Source organism: Argiope bruennichi, chromosome 4 (assembly GCF_947563725.1).
Source record: "Argiope bruennichi chromosome 4, qqArgBrue1.1, whole genome shotgun sequence".
Lineage (NCBI taxonomy): Eukaryota > Metazoa > Arthropoda > Arachnida > Araneae > Araneidae > Argiope > Argiope bruennichi.
The window spans coordinates 78,531,625-78,556,923 of record NC_079154.1 but is presented as its reverse complement, the minus strand read 5'-3'; the positions used below and the strand labels follow the sequence as shown (position 1 = coordinate 78,556,923).

The following is a 25,299-nucleotide window of genomic DNA, read 5'->3' as shown; positions in this document are numbered from 1 at the left end:
AACAAAATTAATTTGATTTAATATCAACAATTTAGAAAATGTAAGAATTATTTGATTTTTAGAAATGATATAATAATTAATGTTGTTTCTTTCGTACAATAAATATAACAAAGGAATTAATTTAAATTTTCAAGATTTCTCTAAAAAAGAAATTTAAACAATTTGATCCATAATTTTTATACCCAATACTGGCTCACTCTGATATCGAAATTCTGGAATATTGGCTTTCCTATTATACAAAACCGTTTCTATAAATTACATAACGACATTAAAGAAACCTGGTAAAATTAAAAAAATAAGATAATTACTGAAAATTGAGAAAAATTACTTTTAAATAAATTTTAATAAATATTTATTGGGTTTATGAGTTAATTATCTATATATGATCAAACTTAATAGCAAAAAAATATAACCGTAGGTCAAAACTTTAAAATGTGTGTGTATTGCGCGAAAATATAGTTTAATGAAAAGTAAAATAAAATAAAATTAAAGTTCCATAAATGCATTCAAGAAAAATAATACAAACATCAATTAAAACCAATTTAATGTCAAAATTTTTTCAAAATAATTTTTCTTTTTTGTGAAGATTTAGAGGGTTTTTTTTTTTTTTAATAATTTTATCTAGACCAAAAATTCTTTAAAAAGTTGTTATCGACCAAAAATGACAGTAAAATTCTGTAATTAGTAAGCAAAAAGCTAAAACCGCGCATAACTACAAAATATATAAAGAATAGCAATTTGAAGTTGAAATGAAAAATACGCCATTATTTAGAACTTATCAAATAACATAAAGTTTAATCTTTATCTTTGAATTTTTTAAATGTTACAAAGTTCATTTTTGTGCATTAATCTTATATGATATAACCAAATTCTTCCTTAATTTTTAAACTTTAAAAAGTAGCACTTAAGTGCACTTTCTCATGTTAAAAAATATTTCCTTTAAATTTGGTCCGTAGAACTCTACATTCAAACACACGCCACACATTCATTGTTAGTCGAAGTTATATCTATATCTATGTTGGGAGAAAATGTTATTATTATTGATATATCTTTGTCTTATTTAAACTTTCGAATTGGGACCGGATAATTAAATACACAAAATAGGCAAGTGTCTTGGTGCCCCCCCCTCCTCAACTTTGGAGAAGGTTTTATGTTATGTTGTTTTTTATACTGAAAGAAAAAAAAGAAAAAAAAAATGTTTCTTTATAATTTAAGAATATATTATTTTAAAATAAAGTACTTTTGGATTGAATTAAAAATACTTTTATAACTATATTACTTTTTAAAGTACTTTTAAACTGTTAAATTGTCTTTAAAAAATTTATAATTTTTTTTTTTCAAAAACTTCATATACATGTTATGCACTTCATAGACATGGTATGCATAAAATCTCTTGAAGATGATCGCAATGTATATGCTTGGCTATTTCAGTTTGCTAAGTCATTTAAAATTTTCCATCAAAAACTGTTTTTAGAGAACTTGGATTTAAATCAATAAAACTTATTTAAGTTTGGAAGTAGTGGGATGCCAAAATGAAGCACTAAGACTTGCATTAGCTAAGGGCCATCACGAGGGTTAATCCGGTTGTCTTCGGATACTGTATAATCAAATTCATCTTATCTTTCAACTTTTTTTTTCCCCCTTTCAAATTTAGTCTCAAACTGAGCTCTTCATTCAAGTGATAACACAGCCAATCCTGGTAACCCTAGGTGTGTCTTCCTTGGGGGTGGGGCAGTCTCTTCATACCGGTGGGCTTCCGTGCAGTTTACAGCCCTTCTTAATTCAATTTTCTCCCCTTGGATGGGAATTCAGCCATTCACCGGGTTCATCAATTATTCCAGAGTTCTGCCGCTTTCTCCCAGATGAAGTCTTCCTTTCAGCTGTATTAAGGCACAATTCGAAAACTGACTCATACGCACAACATGCCTCAAATATTTAAAAAAAGCGCATAAAAAAATCCTCCCCGCTTCCTATCTTTTATGGTGATTTTTTTTTTCGCTTGGTAAATACAAATCGCCTAGACGGGCATTTCTTTCTGTTTTTTTAAATGCATTTAGAATTTTTTTTGTGGTATTTTCAACAATTTATTTTTTGGAAATTTTTATTCTACTTCAAAGGTAAGTCTCCGTGTGTTTTAATTTGGTTAACATGAGGTAGTTTGTAGGGGTTTTTTTTTCTTCTTTTTTTTGTGTAATTTTTCAAAATAGCAAAAAACGCCTTTTTTGAATTTTTCATGCGGCTTTTTAACTCTTGTCATATTTGTTATAAGTTTTTTTTCGAAGCAATTTTTTTATTATTATTCTATTTTTTAACGTAGAAAAAAAAGGGAATATGAGGGGAAAAAAAAAAAAGACTGTCACAGAATTATTTTTAATGCGCCATTTGAGATGCCGCTTTAAAAAAAAAAAAATTGTAATAACGCTGAGATTCAAATAATAGTTGAGAAAATGAAAAAAAAAAAAAAAAGTCCTCAAGGTTCTAAATTTTTTTTTATCACCTTCTCAATTACAACGACAGGCCCGTGACTTAAATTTTTATTTGTTGTGAATTGTAAAGTGCATTTTTTATCTAAAGAAAGATGGTTCAGAATCTATGACCTAACGATAAATATCCGTTTTCTTTAGAATTTAATTTCCATTTTTGGCCTTTATATCTGAAGTAGTGTTGTATCTTGCTTTCAAATTGCATTTGAATAGAATGATTTATGCAAAAAATAAAAGCTATAAATCTCGACTGAAAACAATTTTTCTGGGGCCAAAAAGTTTGTCACTCCATTGTAATAAAGTATTTTTTTTATTATTATTATTTGAAAAAGTTTTAGAATTATGTTTGTTTTAATTGAAGATGCATAAATATTATTAAAAACGGATTGCGGGAAAATTTTTTTTTTTACAGTTTTATACTTTATATTTTTTAAGGGATGTTTATGGATTCATGGAATAAATATTAAAAAATCATTAATTATGATTAAGAATGGTTAAATTCTGTCAAAACGATCATAACTTTAAAAAACAATGACATGGAAGATGTATGATATTTTAAAGTCTGACAATTGTAATGAAAAATCTATTTGAAATATGATTTCCTCCTCTGTTCGGGTTTATGTTATGCATTTATAATTGTTTCCGATATCAATTAAATAGAGAAATTTCTCTGATATATACATATAATTCATTTATAAAAGATGAATGCTTGCACATCCTTTTTTACCAAATTACAGTTTTTCTTAGATTTTGGTAAACTTTGACTTACTCTAAATGAGAAAAATGCCATTATAAATTTTTGAAATTCCAAAAGTTAATTCAAATATCAGTTAATTAAAAATTATTAAAAAAGATTATTTTTTATAAAAAGAATAAAAAAATTAAATTTTATTAAAATTTTTTAAAAAAAATAAAAATTTAAATTTTAGTGAAATTTTAAAAAAATAATGAAAAAACATATTTTTTTTTCCATCTGTATCTTCCGAAAATATTATCTCACAAAAATTAGTTTTACACTATCTGAAGACAGAAAAAAAATAAAAAAAAATGACTTTTTCAACTATACGAATTTCACTTACAAACATTCTTTTTTTGCGAATTTTAATAGTTTTTTATTTTAATTTGATACACAATGTAATTGTTGCGAAGCAATTCAGTTTAAATTCATTGTTCCGCAAACTAGCGAATTTGGCACTTTTGGCTATTTTAAAATTGAGATAAAAAGATTTCTTTTTGTGAACATTAGCTCTGAAATAGAATTCGCTCTACGGCTTTTATTTTGCTCCATAATCATTTTTTAATTTGTATGAGCTGTAGTCTGTTTAATAGTGGGTTGATACCATTAAATTCTTATTTTTCAATATTAATAAATATCAGGTTAAAATTTCAAATATATGCTTTTTAAATAATTACATACATTCATCTTAATACAATTTTAATAGTCAAATTGACTGTTAAAATTAAGATGAAATGTATTTAGCATACGAATTAGCTGGTCGAAAGAAAAGGCTAGCTTTTAATATAAAATAACTTTATTTAAAGTGAAATTTCTCCTTGTTGGGTGTTGCTTGAAAAAATTCTAATTTCGTCCTCTAACCGATCTTTATTTCGATATTTAACATAGCCGTTATGAAGAATCGTATCGAAATTATAAGCAATTAGGAGCGACCGGGGTAAGATGATGATGTTAATGGTTGATTAATTCAATTTCTTTTAATTAACCAATTCAGTTTCTCATTATTCCCATTTTTAATTAATTCAGTTTCTCAGGTAAATTGATTTTCTTTCTTATGCTATTAGAAGATCTTAACTTTAATTGCATCTATTTGGATATTTTTTTATTTTAATTTAATCGATATTATTATGCTATTGATTAAGAGATAATGCAAAAGTGTCATCTTACCCCAACACTATGGAAAGATGATAATCTTTATAAAATTTGAATACATTTTTATTCATAGAATTTATAATACAGCATACTAATTAATGCTGAGTACTTTTCATGAGTAGTACGTAATAAAATATTTCTTGTGCTTGAAACTCTGACTCGTTGTAAACTGATATATAACTCAAAATAAGTGGATATATTATTATCATAAATTGAGACAAAATACACCTCCTTGTACGAGCATCCTTCATACTGTCATATGCAGGTTTTACAATATTATGTTTTAGTTTATTGATGGAGAATCAAAATAAATCTCACAATATGTAGGCAATGTCAGTAGTACATTTTTTTCAAAATCACTGCTACTGCCATAAATGTCGGTTTTTATACTTTTTTTTCAGAAAACTTATTCATTTTATTAGTGATAATTCCTTTTTTGTATCCAGAGCTTCTTCCATGTGTTTATTAAATGTTCCTGTTCTACTTTATATGTTTTCTTTTTGAACAAGCATATTTTCCATAGATTACTGCTAAAATAATATTTGTAGGTTTACCTTACAATATAATATGAAATAGTTTGTGAATCCTAATAATCAAGAAAATCACGCAAATTGTGTAACAAATAAAATAAACGCCAAATAGAAAACAATAAAAAGCACTTGAAAGCAAGATGGTGAGGTCGTCTACTTGATGGCAGTGGACCCATTGCGCGAATTTTAGCATTTACAAATTTAAACTTACCATGATTCGAAAAGTTAAAAGTCTTTCATGTCTTTGGTTGGTTTCACAAGAATAAGATATAACTAAATAATGCTTACGAAAAACATAATGTCTTATTCAAGCATGGCAAAAAATAATTAAATATTTTCTCTGTTAATCAACGACATCTCTCTCTCAGGATTTTGAAAATCAGAGCACACTAGACTAAATGTGCGAGTGTTATGCTACAAATAAGATAATAGTGACAGTAGTTCGTCTAGCAAATTTTTAGTGTTTAGCATTGTGAAGAGTCAGCATAAAAAATCAACTTTTCTAGGTGGCAAATGCTTAGTAGTACGAATGTAAACTAAGTCATTCTTTATATTGCTGAGCTTGTCAATTTGTTCTTTCCAATTTCAATTTATCATGCTTCTTTTTACAATACGGCACTTTTTAAATCAAAATCTCCTTTCGTAAATATGATGGTTATTATTTTAATTCGTACGAAATTATTTTTTTTACTCATACGTAATTTCTAACTAAATCAAATCCCAATATTGTTTTTGCTATCATGTGTTACTTTACTAACAAATCCAGATTCAAATAAGCTACAAATGAGATTCAAATTACTTGATTACAAAGTCATTAATTTTAATCTTTAATATTTTTTAAATATATATCATATTTTCAATCAGAAGGAATACTTTTTTATTTTATTATTATTATTTTTTTATATAAAAGTAAAGAATAATTACTTGAGCATAATTTTTCTTCCGATGTTCTAGAAGTTGGGTGGAAATTAGGCAACCGCGTTCAAATAAATCTCTATATTCTGTGATGCGCATTAATTATTTATGTAATTTCAAGCAATTACTGTTTCTTTTCTTCTTTTTTTGAATAACAGGAATATTCAGGTATTCCTTCTAATGAATACTGTTTCTTTCATAATTTATTACTTATATTCCATTTATGTAATTACCGATGATTGGCGCTTGATATGAATAAAACTCTTAGAAAGCACTGCTGTAATGTTAACTTTCTTGCCACGAGCGACATAGAAGTTCGTCCCTATTATTTTTTGCAATTTATCGACTAATGGTATTACCAGCTAAATTGCATGAAAATACAGATCAAGAAGTTGACTCGTGTAAATCATTTGAGTTTAATTGCATTTTTTTTTGTGTGTATAAATAGTGTTAAAAACAAAAAATTAAGAAAGAGGAGTATGTGTTGATTTGATTTTATCGGAAAATGGATCGCATTTCGTAATTTCTCCCTTCACTCTTTTTTTGTTGCGAAATGATCATATCTTTTCGGGCTTCTGTAGTGCTCGGTTGTAGATGCTCTTTATACCAAAAGCATCCAAGTAATATGCAATCTGTCGAATCTTTTAAATAAAATATTACAATGTTATATCTATGAAAATAATAAATTTTTATAAAAAATAGATATCAGCTAAATAAATAGTATGGAAATTTGATAAATAAAGTATATTAGTTATAATTCACAAATTTTTATAATTTTAAACGAAATGAATTCAATATACAAATAATTTTGATAAATATAGAACTATAGCATATATAACTATGAATGCTGCAATATCAGACACACACATACAAAAAGAAAGAAAAAAACAACCAAGAATGAAAAGTAAAAACTGTTGAGACTTAAATACCAAAACATGCTCGGCATTGAAATCACAATATGATTTTGAAGTCACCATACTGACGTGATGTTATGTAATACAAACGTCTTGAATACAAAAGTACGAAAGTTTTCAATTACTGGCAATACATAATTGCAAATAAAAGCAAATAATCACAAATAGCACTTTTTATGCTTTTTAATTTTTGTACTAAAATTATAATTTTGTAGATTAATTGAATCATATAAAATAATTTAATTTCATGCTAATAGGACATTATAGATAATTTGAATTTCCAAAAAGTACGAATATGAATTAAAAGTCTTCGACTTTGCCAATTTCCACTGCAATTTATTTGTTCTTTTAAATGGTAAAATATTATTTAGAATAAAAAGAAAAATAATTCTCATGTTTTAAGAAATTTGAAAAAAATATAAATAGTTTAATAATATATATATATATATATATATATATATATATATATATATATATATATATATATATATAACGTATGTATAAGCTACAATCTTAAAATTAACGGAACCCAGAAACTTTCTTATATGCTCTCCCTCTTCATTAACATAAAATTGTGGACTTTGGGTTAGGATGTTTATACCTTGCATAGTATTGGCAAACGATAATTACGAAATATAGATATTTGGCTTATAATACCATTTTTACTGAATATATCGCCAGAGTATGTATTTTGGCGCCATTTTTGCCTCCCTATTGACACCAAAACTTGACACAGAGATACAGCTATAGTCATAAGATAATATAACTCATATATGCCTTGGCGTTTATGAATATTGCATTTATATATATGCGAAAGTACAGACCGAAATACCTTCAATCGTTTGATTATGTTTTTTAATTTTGATAAATTTTTATGTTTTAGATGATAAGCCTGTGTAACAAATTTTATTTACCTATTTCTTTGTATTTTTAGCTATCGAGTTCACTTGTGCTTGAACAGCTAGCCAGAGAGACTTCTTGCGAATGAATTTCGTTCAATAATTGTTAGAAATCTACAAATGTAGTCTAATTCCATAGACCAAATTTCATCTGTCTACTTCAAAGACTCTTCGAAATATATACATTTGCAGATAAACAAATATAGTGCCAAAAATGTGTTTTTAGGAGTCAGGGACATATAAAATGTAAAGAATCGCCAAAATCTCCTGTACAAATTTTTTAAGAATTACTTCCTCTGTTCTTCATTATGTTCTTTATTTATTTTATTTATTATAAATATAGCACTTTAAAAAATCTGTATGTTGTTTTGAGTTACATCGTCTTTTTTTATGTAATATGTTTATATAAAAATAAGTTTTTATTTTAAAGAAGATTACTGCAAATATTTATCAAGTTTCATAGTTAGTAGAGATTTAAAAGTCATAAAATCGAATTTAATTATCGATTCCTGCATGAAAGAATATAAAACATGTTAACTAACATTCCTGAAATTGCGTTAATAATTTATAATTTTCAAAGCCTACCAAAATAAAAAAAATGTTGATTACTGAAATTTTTATCTACATATTTAGCTATATTTATATAAAAAAAAATGTAATCTTGACCAAAGCACATTATTTATTTCCATCAGCGAATCATTATTGTTTTGAACATAAATCAATTTAATTAAACATCACATAAATTTATTGATTCGCTAGAATTATGTTTTTGAATTTTTCGGACTGAAACACAATGATAATAATAACAGTTCATCCAATTACGGGAATAAAAAACTTTTATGAAAATTAATAGTTGTCACAACTTTTAAATGAAAACTAATTTTAAATAAAATATTTAATATAATTGAAATTGAAGATTAAGTATTAGAAACTTTATTTATTTTCTTATTAATAATTAAGTGGAATATCAATTATTATATAATTAAAAGAATAATTGGTTTGTTCACTTAACTAATCTTGAAAGTATAATTGTTTTAATATTTGCGAACTAAATTTCTTAAAAGATATGAAAATTTAATTAATTCAGCATTAATTAAAATCCTACTATCCAATTGAGAAATTTAAATTTATTCTGTAATTGTATTATCTCTCCACAAATCATTTATCTGAGAAATGGCATTTTGAGTGTTGTTATGTAGCACACAGGGACTCTTTTTTCAACTTTCAGGTCTTCTTATTTCAGGTTCTACTCTTTTTCTGCTCCAAATGAAAAAAAAAAATTTAATGATCATAACTGAATATAAATATATGGAAAAAAAATTAATTTCGACATAAATGTGAAATAATTTAATACTTTTATTCGCAAATTTTTAATGAAGTATATCAAATCAAAGTTTTTTCTGAAATATTTTTATTTAACAGATATTAAAGAATTTGATAGAAGAACATTATTTTATCAATATTTTAATCAGCGGAGCCTAAAATGTTATTTTGCCAGAATATGGATTGCTTCATGAAATTTATAAAATACATTAAGATTCTTTGATTGGGATTTATTTTTTATTTTTCAGATATAAAAGGATAATTGCGCATGGCAATTTATTAGTTATGGACTACATTACATTTAAAGATATGTAAATGAAATACTAATAAGTAAAATAATTATCTTTATATATAGGTATTCATTCCAGTCATGGCATAGTAACTAATTTTTAAACCATTAGAGATACGCTTATGCTTTTAATCCAAACAATTCTTTAAAGGACGCAAGAATCATATTTTATATTACTTTAGTAAATAAGTGAATTTCCTTAAAAATTCTGAAATCGAAATTTTTATACAGCGCCCTAAGCTTGTCAATTATATTTAGCATTATATTTTTGACATACTCACTATTTCTACTAAGGACTACTAACATTTTCTTTAAAGGAAGTTCCAACCTTCTACGACTGAAACCATCCGAGTTTTATCATAATGAATATCATTATATTATATTATTTCAGATCATTTCAATGGCCACTTCGACGAAGATTCATCAATCAAATGGCAGCTTTTTCTGGAGGTGACCGTCGACTGGCTTAAAATGTTGAAAGTCAAGGTATCATAACTCTGTAAGCACTGGTCTTAGAAAAGTGCTAATCTTTTGTTTAAATTATTAGTTCGACAGTAATTATTGGGAGATATATTAAAGTTCATTAAATTTGGAATACCATTTGAACTAGTTACATTTTAAAGACATATAGACCACAAAATTCAAAGCGTACAATGATTTTTTTGCCAAAAAAAAAAAAAAAAAAAAAAAGATTGTGCAGATTTTGATTGGAAAACACAGCATATATTTGAAGCCTTCTGCAACTATACAAAGTAATTAAACATTTATGACGATAAATCTGCATTCTCTCTAAAAGGATTGTTTGTGATACCAAAAGTACATTAATATATATATCATAAATTAATAATATGAATGATATGTTAAAAATAAGAAAGTAAATTAATATTATTTTTAAATTTTCAATAAAATTGTTACTAATTTTTATTTTATTTTTAAAAATTGTTATTAAATAAAAAATATATATCTTGTATTTATTAATATTATTTTTCAAAAATTTTAATACGGCAACTTGATTTTTGAAAACTTAAATACATCCCTGGAATCTCGCTGAAATTGCAATTCATATTAATAGAAATAATTGCAGCTCATATATATATATATATATATATGAAAAGTTTCGTCAATTTTTTAAAGTGTGCGATATTCAATAAATTAGAAATTAACTAAGATTTTGCCACTTTTCAATAGTATATTTCAGAGCAAAATCAAGGAATATTTAAAAAAAAATAAATTAAGGAATTCGAGAAAATTTTGTTAAGATGGAAAGATCTTAACAAATTTTCAACTTTTTCAGTGATATCAAATTCCTTTATGAACAATTTCATCGTAAATTGCTCGTTTTTAAAATATTGTAAAACAATATTTTAACACAATTTTTTTAAACTTCTTTTTCATATCTTTTGGAAATTATTAGTTTAAAATAACCAATTCACAGTGTCAAAGAGAATTAAAAGAAAGAACCGATATCCACTTCATTTCCAAGTGACCAATGTCCAAGAGCTGTTAATCAGATAGTGTAGTGCAATGAAAGGATTGTGGGCATTATAATATTTTATACAAAAAGAGTTTTTACATTAAAACTGTATACATGAGATTATTTTGATAATGAGTAACATATGTGCATCAACTGATTCTTAAATAATCCTTGATGCAGACAATTGCTCATTTTGATGATATAACACAGTTTTCCCTTTGAAACTTTTAAAAACAAATCACCAGGACTTGAGAGAAGCCACAGAAGTCTTTAATTGCCCCTCTCTGTATTCTTCAACAAAATGTGACATTCCTTAGCTTGAGTCGACGCAAACTACTGTTGAAGATGAATTTGGAGGCAAGGCAGAAATAGCGCTTTCATGTGCCTAAATAGCCGTAGCATATTCAGGGAAAATTCTTCGCTACTTCGCCCAGATTCTGTGCCCGTTTGGAAACTCAATTACCGTAAATTAAGCAGCTAGTTTGCGTAATTAATATATTCAGTAGCCCCGCTTTAATTAGGAGGAAAGGAGTTATAACCCTTGAAATAGAGTTTGGGAAGAAGGCGTCGGTAGGACTTAATCGAGTTTGCTGTAATTACGTCCACTAATCACAAGAACTTGGAATGACATCATCACTTAGCCAGCCAATCAGTATTGCTCTGGGCACAACGTCTCTGCTGTGATAGAAGACATGGGATGGAGGAAAAAACTTCCCATGGGAAAGGAGTTACTCCGAGTTGAGTTATTAATATAGAGCTACTTGAAATTAAATAAGAAATTTTCGAAGAATATGTATATGCATATATATAGTAGTATATTTGATGTGGAAAGAGAAATTTGTAATTTTAATTTACATGAAAATTAATCATTATAATTTAATGAAAGCACATGCCTAGAATGCTGTGTAAGGAAATAATGAGTTTATTTGTTTTCGACTTAAATATGATATTAAAAAGCTAGAAAATCGCAACATAGCTAGATAGATATAAAATGTTGTGATTCGTTTCTAACAAAAGATTTAAGATATATTTAGGACAAGATTAAATTATTTCATGTGTGATGGTTTATTTGGCCTCAAGTTCAAATACAGAGAATTAATTGATTGATATTGATGATTCGATTGATATTTTATGAACATTCAAAGAAAAAGAAAAAAAAAGAAACAAAGAAACAAATTTGAAAGGAATAGTAAGAATAATCTTCTATGAAATATTTTGCATGGGTGCTTAAAAAATAACATAAATATAAGACAGATAAAAATTAGACTCTATTAAGTTATCACTTCTCTTTCATTGTAGGCTATGAGTTTTTTAAGCATTTTCTACTCATTGCCCTTTTTGGGGGCACAAAAGCTTTTCCCGATTCTATTTCTAAAAGAAATTTGGTTTTATTATGATCCTAAGTGTGCGCATGAATAAAATAAAATAAAAAAGACATATGAAGCACTAATTCACGACTTACAAAATGAAATTCAATTTCATTCATCCGTTTGAAAAATTTCAATAAATTGAATTTTAATGAATTTAAGAAATTTTACTTAAAATTATGAATTTTCGCTGCAAAATTTCTTGATTTTGAGCATTTTCTGGAGCAATCAGTCTAGTATTTTCCAATATTCATAAAAGAAGTCATGAAGACATCAATATATTGTGCCAATTTAATTGTGAATCCCGTTTCATATGATTTATTCGTTATAATGTGAAGACTAGGTACTGTTTATGAATGATAATGCACAATTAATTGACGTTTGGTGATTTATTTATGAGTTCTTATCTTATCTTAAAATTACACCACTGAGCTTTATTTCACGTGTTGCTGTTTCATCTGAAATCGATTTAAGTATCTCACTTCTGACAAAGTTCAATACAAATATCGTATGTTGTATTTCATAAATTTTTTCAATCATTCAACGAAAGAAAAAAAGAACATTAAAAAAATAGTTTAAATCTGAATTAAGTTTTTGAAAAATAGTTTAAATCTGGATTGCTTTTTCGGATAATATAAATCAGGCATTCCTTTCTTCTATATTAAAAGAAAATGAAGTATTTGCAATTGAACATTTAGTAGTAAATACATAAATAAAATTTCAATAAAAATACAATAATTTCAATAAAATAATTATACAATAAATAATAATTCAATAAAATAATTATACAATAAATAATAATTCAATAAAATAATAATACAATAATTTCAATAAAAATTTGAAATCTACTTGATTTTTCTTGCAATTTTTCTTATGAATAGACACAAATATTCTTAATAAATATGCTTAACACATTGATAAAATTATGAATCCTCAAAAGGCACGAATAAGCATCCTCTTGAATGCTGAAGAGCAAAAAACGTCGTCAGTGATGTATTGATACATTTTCTTTATGTAATAAATTGAATAAAAATTTGAAATCTGTTTCATAGCTGCAATTTTACTTATTAATAGACAATAAATATTCTTAATAAGTATGCTTAACACAATGATAGAATTATGAATAGTCAAAAGACACGAATAAGCATCTTCTTCGATGCTGAAGAGCAAAAAACGTCGTCAGTGATGTATTGATACATTTTCTTTGTGTAATAAATTGAATAAAAATTTGAAATCTGTTTCATAGCTGCAATTTTACTTATTAATAGACAATAAATATTCTTAATAAGTATGCTTAACACAATGATAGAATTATGAATAGTCAAAAGACACGAATAAGCATCTTCTTCGATGCTGAAGAGAAAAAAACGTCGTCAGTGATGTATTGATACATTTTCTTTGTGTAATAAATTGAATAAAAATTTGAAATCTGTTTCATAGCTGCAATTTTACTTATTAATAGACAATAAATATTCTTAATAAGTATGCTTAACACAATGATAGAATTATGAATAGTCAAAAGACACGAATAAGCATCTTCTTCGATGCTGAAGAGCAAAAAACGTCGTCAATGATGTATTGATACATTTTCTTTGTGTAATAAATTGAATAAAAATTTGAAATCTGTTTCATAGCTGCAATTTTACTTATTAATAGACAATAAATATTCTTAATAAGTATGCTTAACACAATGATAGAATTATGAATAGTCAAAAGACACGAATAAGCATCCTCTTGAATGCTGAAGAGCAAAAAACGTCGTCAGTGATGTATTGATATATTTTCTTTATGTAATAAATTGAATAAAAATTTGAAATCTGTTTCATAGCTGCAATTTTACTTATTAATAGACAATAAATATTCTTAATAAGTATGCTTAACACAATGAAAGAATTATGAATAGTCAAAAGACACGAATAAGCATCTTCTTCGATGCTGAAGAGAAAAAAACGTCGTCAGTGATGTATTGATACATTTTCTTTGCGTAATAAATTGAATAAAAATTTGAAATCTGTTTCATAGCTGCAATTTTACTTATTAATAGACAATAAATATTCTTAATGCTTAACACAATGATAGAATTATGAATAGTCAAAAGACACGAATAAGCATCCTCTTGAATGCTGAAGAGCAAAAAACGTCGTCAGTGATGTATTGATACATTTTCTTTGTGTAATAAATTGAATAAAAATTTGAAATCTGTTTCATAGCTGCAATTTTACTTATTAATAGACAATAAATATTCTTAATAAGTATGCTTAACACAATGATAGAATTATGAATAGTCAAAAGACACGAATAAGCATCTTCTTCGATGCTGAAGAGCAAAAAACGTCGTCAGTGATGTATTGATACATTTTCTTTGTGTAATAAATTGAATAAAAATTTGAAATCTGTTTCATAGCTGCAATTTTACTTATTAATAGACAATAAATATTCTTAATAAGTATGCTTAACACAATGATAGAATTATGAATAGTCAAAAGACACGAATAAGCATCTTCTTCGATGCTGAAGAGCAAAAAACGTCGTCAATGATGTATTGATACATTTTCTTTGTGTAATAAATTGAATAAAAATTTGAAATCTGTTTCATAGCTGCAATTTTACTTATTAATAGACAATAAATATTCTTAATAAGTATGCTTAACACAATGATAGAATTATGAATAGTCAAAAGACACGAATAAGCATCCTCTTGAATGCTGAAGAGCAAAAAACGTCGTCAGTGATGTATTGATATATTTTCTTTATGTAATAAATTGAATAAAAATTTGAAATCTGTTTCATAGCTGCAATTTTACTTATTAATAGACAATAAATATTCTTAATAAGTATGCTTAACACAATGAAAGAATTATGAATAGTCAAAAGACACGAATAAGCATCCTCTTGAATGCTGAAGAGAAAAAAACGTCGTCAGTGATGTATTGATACATTTTCTTTGTGTAATAAATTGAATAAAAATTTGAAATCTGTTTCATAGCTGCAATTTTACTTATTAATAGACAATAAATATTCTTAATGCTTAACACAATGATAGAATTATGAATAGTCAAAAGACACGAATAAGCATCCTCTTGAATGCTGAAGAGCAAAAAAAGTCGTCAATGATGTATTGATACATCTTCTTTATGTAATGAATAAAAATTTGAAATCTGTTTGACAACTGCAATTATTTATGAATAGACAATAAATATTCTGAACACATTAAAAAAGTTATGAATCATCAAAAGGAACGAATAAGCGCCCTTTTCCATGCTGAAGTACAGAAAATGTCGTCAACAATGTATTGATATACTTTTTTTATGTAAACTTCTTAATGTTTGTGAACTTTATTTTTTTAATGACAGCTATCTAGCAGAACATAAAAAAATTGAATTATTGAAATAGTTCATTAAAATTTGAAATTTTTGTAAACAATTAACAAAAGTTTTTGCAAACTTTTGAAAAAAAAAACTATGTTTACTCAGAATGCATTAAAAAAATGATATAAAATCCTTCTAACAGAAAAATAAAAATAAAAATAAAAGATATGCTCTGATTAAATTTGTTTGTAAATTATTGGATTTATTTAAAACTCTGAATGAAGCAGCAAGCAGGTACAAAAGTAGCACCACTCACAACATCAGCTTTTCAGGTATTTTAAAAACCACTAGTTTAAAAAAGAAAATTCCCTAGAGCCGCCAAGTTCCGAAACCCAAGATTATAAAGTAGTCGTAAAGTTAATCGCCAACAGCATCACTCAAGAGTGTAATTCAAAGTCCTTTTAAACTTGCTTTCAATTGACAGTCTAATTCATCTGCCGCCAAGTGATTGTATAAAAAAAAGATACCTAATCCGATCACAAAAGAAGTTTGTTTTTATAATACCTTAACAACCGCTTTACCAAAACCTGTGTCTTTGTAAAAAAAGCTATTTCCCCATTGTTAAATCATCGCTCATAAAAGTGCTCCTCCAAATTCGAGCGGTGCTCGGGCCTTTTAGCTACCCGCTTTCAGATTTCTGCCAAACAATCTGTTAACAGCTGAAAAGCCGCCAACGCGGCCTGACAGGTTGCAATTTGCTGCTGAATTGTGAAATAGAAGGGGGGTGGGGAATGTATCCATCCCCTTTTTAGTAGCTTTCCCTCAATGACTAGCGGTTTTATTTGCTGACCTTTAGAGACTTTTGGCTAACATCCGGGACAACAATGGAGCTCGACCAGTAGCATTTTATTAATGTACCGTTTTGCGGTTAAAGAGATCAACAAAAAACTTGCTTTCCGTCCAGTTTGAGAGTTCCACAGCTGAAATAAATAAATAAAACCATGGTGAGTAGTAAAATATAGCAAGGACAGTATGTTGATTGCGTTTTTAAAAGAAACTGAATAATTTTCCAGTGTTAAAAATGTTAAGCTTGATACAAAAAAAAAAAAAAAAAAAAGCTTTTCATAATTGAAACAATCTTTAAAGACTAATAATGTTCCTTTGTATGCTTTTTATGCAAATCTATAATTCTTGTCCAATCCTGAGAAAATTTAGTTTACGTGCTCTTCAAGACAAGAGGAAGATACAAAGAAGTTTAAAAATTAATAAAAATATTAATTAATTAAAAATTAAACAAATCCTCTGAATTTTTTTTCAGTTTCATCTTTTAAAATTATCATCTCACAAAAATGGTTTTATCAATATCTTTAAAATAAAATAAAAGTAACACACTTTTTATTTCCGTGCAATTTTTTCCTTAATTTTAATAATTTTATTTGAAATATAACCCGTATTCTGATAATTATTAGGTGTATACCAAAAGTGGCATTACCCCTAAAAAAAGTTCATAATTAAAATTTTTAAAAAATGGAGTTAAAATTGCAGTCAAAGAACTAGCCATTCAAAAAAAGATCTTTCATACGCTTGTGTACTAGAAACAAATGAAGCTAAAGACAGCAAATAAATAAATAAAGCCGGAACGAAAAAATTAAGGGGTAGGCATGAAAAGAAAACTTGGAAAAGCTCTAAATGACTCAAGCAGATGAGCTAATTCCATAGTAACAGCATGATTGAATCATAATTAGTAAATAATACAATTTACCAAAGACAGGCAACATTAAACTTGGAAAACAGAAAAATAAAAAAATATTAAGAAAATAGAAAAATATAAATTAATGAATTAAAAAATAAATAGGAAAAAAATTAATATACACATTGGCTTAATCTGAGGTAGACTCTTATGATCAAGAATAAAAGGCTTAAAAAAAAAAAAGAGTTCGTTTTGCCTTTTTTTCCCTTACTCTCACAAGATATTGATACAACCCGTAATAATATCTTAAAAGATATAAAAATATAAGATATTATAGTATAATAATACAAGATACAACCCGTAATAATATCTTAAAAGATATAAAAATATAAGATATTATAGTATAATAATACAAGATACAACCCGTAATAACATTTTAATTGTTACAATGGAATCCAAACTCATTTCATAGATACATCAAACCATTCAATCATGTGCTTATTTAAACTGCACGCTATTGAATACAATTAATTGCACAAGATAAAATTTCATTTCATGGTCAGATATGGATAAAGTAAATTTCGAACTCTTTCATGACATGCCAAATATTTTCTATGACAGACATTTTTTTATCTGCAAATTATTTTTTTACACCAAAGAGAGGTAATATTGAAAAGTAAGAAAAAATTAATTGTATGAAACAAATTGAAAAAATTTATAATTTTAACATGCATGCTATGTTGCAGAAACTATCTTTAGTTAATTCTTTTTTTTTTTTTTTCATTTTCATGATCATATTACTTCGGTTATGAATTTCAAATGAATATTCATGCATACAAGTTATTTTCACCAGGAACATAGGTTCGAAATGTTCACTTAAATCTGTGTATACTTTCTTGTTACATCATTCAACTTTTGAAAGATGGAGAAACAGATTTGAAGTAGTTGATTCTAGTAAGAAACATTCAGTACGATAATCTTATTTTTTGCAAGAAAAATCTTAAAAGAATTTATTTCAGAGAAAATGATTTCAATTAATCGTTGGATTTTATATTGACATAGAGAGCCATCTTCAAGATTGAGGCCTGCTAATATCAAGAGGAGGTCGCTTTATAGTTATAATGGTATCATATAGTGAATGGTTAGTAGGTTGAAGCAAAGTATTACGTTTCGTAATTATCGAGTTCATTTATAATCGAACAAGCAGACAGACAGATTTCTTCTGAATAGATTTCGTTCAAAATATGATATGCCAGAAAGATGTTTTTCGAATTCAGGAATGTCTGAAACGTGAAAACTACTTTCTCTTATACTTCACATAAGAGAAAGTAAAAACACTGTTTGGCTAATAATTAAATGTAATTTTATTTCATATCTAAATGTAAATCTGGAAATTATTTCTTGATTATCACCTTATACAGTAACATATTATTTTTTAATATTTATATGAGCCCTCGTGTCGTTCGGTTGGACTTAACTTGTCCCACTACACTCTAAAAACACATCGTCTGATAGTTACATAGCAAGAGTAGTGGTATCTTGCACTCGTTCACCTCCACAAGATTTCAGTCATTAACAAAAAATATATAAACGCAAAAATATTGACTTTTGGGCGTCCAACTGACGTATTGGATTTACTACCTTTCTTTCTCATCCTTTGCAATGCCAGTGTTGGAGGATTCTATAATTTGAATGAAACAGGCAATTCAGAACTTCTCCATCGTCACTTGACACCTCCATTAATACATAGACTTAGGAAATAAATACTTTCACGCATGCTATCTCAGTTATTAATCAAGAATATCCAGGATGCAGCTGGTGTTAACAGGACACCAAAAACACAATTCCCTACAAATTTTTCTCTTTTTCCATTTCTACCTATTTTCTTTCTTCTTTTTCCCACTTACAATACTAACCTGCTAGAAACACCTTTCTCTTTCGTGAAACATGAGACATCGTGAATACCCACCCCCTGATGTTTCGTAAACATGATATCCGAGTATCACGGATTCCTGCTGTACTAGCTTAAATAGTGTCTTCAAAAGAATGCATAATCGTGAATGAAAACGACCGGGACAAACCACGCTCATCGGAACGCCCACTAATCGCGTGTGCTGCCACTTTTCAGCTCTTAACTTGCGTCTGACGTGAGTGAAAAACCATTTAAGAAGCAACTCTGCAAGCGCAAGTGAATAGGAGAACACAATAAAAGGCTGCAGAATGCGAAGGGAAACCGTCTTTAAAACGATAATTACGTAAAAGGGAGCAAGCCCAGTTGAGGCATAAAAAGAATTGGCAATGCCATTAGTAGTACCGGAGAACGCTTAGGTGGAATCTTTAAGGTGGTTAACCTACAATCAGCGAGAGAATAGCGGACTTGGCTTCGTGATTCGGCGAACGGTTAGAGCTGTTTAAAGTTCGCGAGTTCCCACTTGGTTCTCTTAATTGAATGTCTAACCAGGGTCGTGGTCACGTCTGAAGCAATATTTACATGGATGCTTATTGCCATTGGAAAGCTCTAGATGTCTTGTTGTAACTCCTACTAAACTTTTTACGCAAGAATGGAAGGAAAAGAATCGTGAGCTTTCAGAAGCTGCTTTTAAAGAAGTAATTATTTATTCTCTTCAAATAATACTAAAGAAGAAAAATCCTTCAAAATTTGATATCCATTAACTTTGAATTATTGATTTTCGATTCTTCTAACAAGAAGTCTCTCTCTCTCTCCCTCTCTCTCTCTCTCTCTCTGTGTGTGTGTTTTCTTTTTCTACGAATTTTTTCAGATATCTTTTGCTGGAAGGCATTTTCAACGTCTTTTTGCTAGAATATATTTGCTGGTCATGATGGAAAAGTCGTGGCAGTGGTGTCGATAGAATGGACAAGAAGGGTACTGAGGTCTCTTCAGAAGCTCCTTTTAAAGAAGTAATTATTTATTTAGTTCAAATAATAAGAAACATAGAAAATCCTTCAAAATTTGATATCCATTAACTTTGAATTATTGATTTTCGCTTCTTCGAACAAGAGGTCTTTCTTTCTTTTTCTACGAATTTTTTAAAGACCTTTTTGTGGAAGACATTTACAACGTCTTCTTACTAGAATATAGTTGCCAGTCATGGCACTGGTGTCATTAGAATGGATAAGAAGGGTTCAGAGTTCCTTGGCGTCAATATGAGAGGGATGCTGCCATAGCAATATTTTTATTTATTTTACGCTATTGAGAGATTAACTAATGAAACAGAGGGTTAAAAAAATAAATATTATGTCCCAGGCGCCAATAACTGTTGCAATTTTACCCGAGGTAAAAGAGAGTTCATGAATACTAAATATCAAAATTTCACTCATTAAATCGAAATATGATGAATAGAGGAGGAAAGGTTATGCCAAAACAACATTTGCCTTTATTACGAAAAGAACAAAAAGTCATTTTTTAAAAAAAAATCATTTATCTTAAGAAAAAGATTTTCGAACTTTTTTTTATAAAAACCAAACTTATTGGTATCCATTTCATCCTCGGAGCAATGAATTTTTTTTCAGACACATTCTTTCTGAAACGGATTTATGAGCCCCAATTTAACTAAGAAAAATTTTTTTCATTAATTATAAAAATATGTCTAGCAAATGATGAAATGATACTGAAACGCTTCGAGATTAACGAGTACGTTATTGCATTGAATGCTCATAATAAAAGGGAGTTTTTGATTAGGTGGCCGAAGTGTGTGGTACTGAATGAAATCGTAAACTGAAGCGAAGTCGCAGATTGAAAACACGATAGAAGTATCATGTGCCCAAAGTCGATAATTTATATACGTCATCTGCACATTAAAAGGATGATTTGTATCTTTCTTTCTTGACATTCGATACAAATTTCTCGCTCGCGAATTGCGCTCTCGTTTTTTGTCCTTTCTCATGTATTTTAATGAAGATTTTAAGATTTTCCTACCATATTGAAGATTATCTAATTGTCAGTCTTGAGAAATGTCACGAAGCAAATTATTAATGCATTAATTTTATTTATTAAATCTAAATGAGATATATGGCAGGGAAGGCTATGCTTCAGACGAAAATAAGCCTAGCTACGTCACTTGTTAATAATGATTAGTTTTAAAGACAATTTTGAGTTAAAATATTCGAAATGGATAATGTTTTTGTTTTTTTCATTATAGAAAAATAAAAAGTTAATAGTTTATTTTATTACCTTTATTCTGATGATTCGGTTCAAAAGTTATACATAGGAAATATATATTAAATATTTCTGGTTCTTTTATCTCACATTTATTGTATATGAAAATGTTTGGGGACGTTATATCTATGATATTTATATCCAACTGTTCTATAAAAGACTATATACATATAGACAATAACTTGTGATTTAAAGCTTCTAAATTTCAATTGCATATTTTTTTATAACATTAGATTTTCACCAAAAGAAAACTAAGATTAAAAAATCAAATTATTGTTTTCTATCAACAAACAAAAGTTTAGAATGTTATATAGGAATACCTTAAATAGAAGGCGAGAAAAAAGAAACATTAATATTTGCTTTATATAAACAAAGTAATTATTATATTAATTAGAACATTTACATAAGAAAACAGTTTTTCATATATATATATATATATATATGTACGACGCCTTAAAAGCGCCGGATATACTTTTGTCAATTAAAAAAACAAAAACAAATATAAATGCCTGTAAGTCGAAAAGATAAAATTGAAATTGATGAATAATTGGCAAGTTTTTTTAATATTTTCTTAAAGATATTCCTAAGCATTTTGATTCCTTTTTTCATTAACAGATTAAGTTTTTAATACATATGAAATAACACTTCTTTAAAAAAAAAGTGAACTAAAGTTGAATTGCGCAAATTTATTATAAAAGATTTCTTTCTGAATTTCTTTTATTTTTCTTGCTAAAAAAATAGATACCTGCTTCTTCTTCTCTTGGTTAAGCCGTGGAATAATTTTCCATTGAAGAAAGGGCTTTCAAGAAATCTCTGACATCCGGATAATACGTCTATTTGTTCATTTCAGTGACATGTATTACGTTATTTTTATGAGCAATAAATCAGTGATATGTCTTCACACATTTCTCGAATATGCATTTTCTCTTCTAATGAGGAATGTGACCATGTGCGAGATCATTTGACTAGAGATACAAAATTTATTACTTGTATAATTTGGAGAATGGAAATTTGGATCTCGGAGCAAAAGTTTTGCTGTTTTTCCTCGGTAATTCCCAAAAATATTATTGCATAAAAATTATTTTGACACTGTTTCAAAATTTAAAAAATTGTCCTTCAAATGATACCAACTTAATGGTCGTGCAAATTTTTGCTGAATTTCGGCAATTTTTTAAAATATTTTTGTTGCTTATGTTTTAACAATAGATTAAATTGTCGAAATTCTGACCATTTTCATTCCAATTTTTCCATTTCTAAAATCTAAGGAAAAAAGATTCTGTTTAATATTTGTATTATTTTCTTAGGTATCAAAAAAGAGCTTGTAGCATCACAAAAATTGGTAATAATTGAACTGGACAGTTATGATTTCATTAGCTCTTCGATGTTATACTGATTTCCATTAGGAAAGTTCATGTATAACATGAACAAAATATATGTAAGACTACTGAAAGAGCATGACTATAAAGTCTAGAATAATTTGATGCTTAAATATAGTTTGTTGAGGGAATTACGTATATGAATTTATGTCTAAAAGATTTAATTGAAGCCAAATGCCACCAACATTGTCTACACGCCAACTGGTCGTAAAAGTCTGGATTAGTCTTTCAAAAAGCTACTTCAATAACTTAAAATTATGCATTTTGGAATTCTTCTTTTGTTTCCTAAACAGTTTAGCTTACTTTCATAAAAATTAAAATTTAATAAAAAAATTCAGGAAAATCATAGTCACATCGTAAACATCATTGAACATCTCATCTAAATTTCATCTAATATTTAATAGGACTTTGTCATATTCCATGCTTTGATGTCGTGCTTTTTTCCCTCCTGAATGATGTGCAATAGATGTGAAAATAAAACTGGAATAGTGCACTTGATCTGTATTATGTGAGTCTGAATAGACTTTATTAGCAATTTTATGAATTATTTTTGCATCTACGCTATCTCATTGCATTTCATGAAGGGAGTAAGTGTGTTATTACTGGCAGTGCATGAAATATCAGGCATATTATGGCGTTTTATAGAATTCTTGGTCTTTTTATGCAAAATATAACATATGAGAATTATTACATGCTTTTCTTACGAAAAGACAAAAGCATTGGTATTGAAATATCATGACATTTGGAAAAGCAAACTCTAAAGTCTTGAAATGGTCATGAAAGTAGTATGTTTTAATTTAAACCAAGAACATAATATACACGCATTTCTTTTCCTCCTTGGATGACAATAAAAAGTAATAATTTATAAATTTATAATTAGTAGCAACATCAAAGAATCAGACGACCATCTCAACTACTGGTCGGACTTCGTAGATTTTGATTTTATTTGAAAGCTGAAAAAGTCTTGGATGCATAATCAGTTGTCAATTGTCTTTCCTACTTGAGGGAATTTAGAAGTGAAGAATATTAAAAACAATATTTTATTGCACAAATCACTACTTATAAGAACCACTTATAAGTGGTCACATTGCACAAATCACTACTTATAAGAACCACTTATAAGTGGTCACATTGCACAAATAACTACTTATAAGAACCATTTATAAGTGGTCACTTTAAAAACCACTAAATAAGAAAAATATTTGACAAACTTTAACCACAGAATAGATTTCGCAAATTTTTATTTATAAGAACGTTATAACCTTAGATATGTCGTCATCAATGGGTGATTTTCCTTTATCGATTTACATTTTCTTAAAGTTAACTCTGAATAAAATTGACAGGACTTTCAGCCTCAATACCTGGACCGATTTCTGCAACTTTTCTCTGTCACTTTGCTAGTATAGCTGACCAATTAGGTTTCCCATTTATTGCACAAGTATAATTTAAATTAATATTTTGATTTGGTATTATAAGATGTCGTTCAAAACTAAGTGAATCTACAAAATTTGTTTGCACCAGAGAAATAATACAATATATAAGTGGGCAAACAGCTGCTCGCAGAAGGTGCTGTTCTTAAAAATGATTGGAAATGTCGTTTGATGAAACAATTATATAAATGAGACGTCCAATTTGGATTAAGTTTTCAAAGGCGATTTTGGAAACCGAGCTTGGTTTTTTTATCTTTACGCTTTAAGCGAATCCATTATTCAATTAAAGGATAACTAGCACACAAGACATTTATTTAAAAACAAAATTCTTAATAACAAGTTTATCACTGAACTAACAATAGATATAATTACATTCCAAACAATAGACATCTGCGCTTCAAATCCATTGTCATATCCTGCTGCTCTTCAAATAGTGAAAACGGTTATCAATTGGTCATCATCATTAAGCAAGAAAGGCGTAGAATGTCAGGACGTTCAATTTTTAATAATCATATTATCTAAACATTAAACCTCGTAATTCGATGGGCTTTTCGTCCAGCACACCCTTGGCAATCCAATGCTGAACTTAGTATTTTTCAATTCGAACATCTGCCTTCAACGGCAAATATATGATTTGTTAGTAACCATGACATTAACGATGATTTTGAGATTGAATTAAATGGTAATCTCATTGTTCGTGGAACAATCAAAATGATTTCCTTTCTTCTCAGACGCAAATATTAATTTTCTAGTTAAGAAAAGATTCATACCTATAATTTGCTGCTGAAGATGGTTCTGTTAGATTTGATTTGTTTTTTTCTTCTTTTTTTTTCAGATGGAGATTGAAATCGGCAGAGAAGTGGAATAGGATGGAATCATCACGGCAAGAGATGACTGCAGTGACTGAAATTGATGGTTATAAAGAATATAATATTTAAAATGGCGGTTTGTGAATACTGTCTTAATAGGATTTAGATCAAAATCTGATATCATAATCGTGAGGGCCAATAAATTTTTTTTCTATGTAGAAAAACAACCTGTGGAGAATAAGCATGTGAATAAGAACATTATCAGTCTAAATGGCGCTATTTTGAAGATTACATTGCTTAAGCTTCATTTTTTTTAATGCAAAAAACGTACTGAGCAAATTATCCAATCGAAACGTACCATCCAGATAATTAAAAATTATTGCTGGATGTTTTACATTAAAATGATGCTCATTAAATGGCGATAAAT

The 25,299-nt window shown here is 27.8% G+C and overlaps 1 long non-coding RNA gene across 1 annotated transcript in view; it reads right to left on the bottom strand.

Annotated features, from left to right (window-relative positions):
• Positions 1-16,302: 16,302 nt before the first annotated feature.
• LOC129967007 (uncharacterized) overlaps positions 16,303-25,299 on the bottom strand; it is a 73,598-nt gene continuing 64,601 nt past the window's right edge. Inside the window, exons 3-4 of the long non-coding RNA XR_008784337.1 lie at positions 24,834-24,966; positions 16,303-16,370 (exon numbers count right to left, since the gene is read on the bottom strand). This is a non-coding gene — a long non-coding RNA (uncharacterized LOC129967007). The remainder of the gene's footprint in view (positions 16,371-24,833; positions 24,967-25,299) is intronic.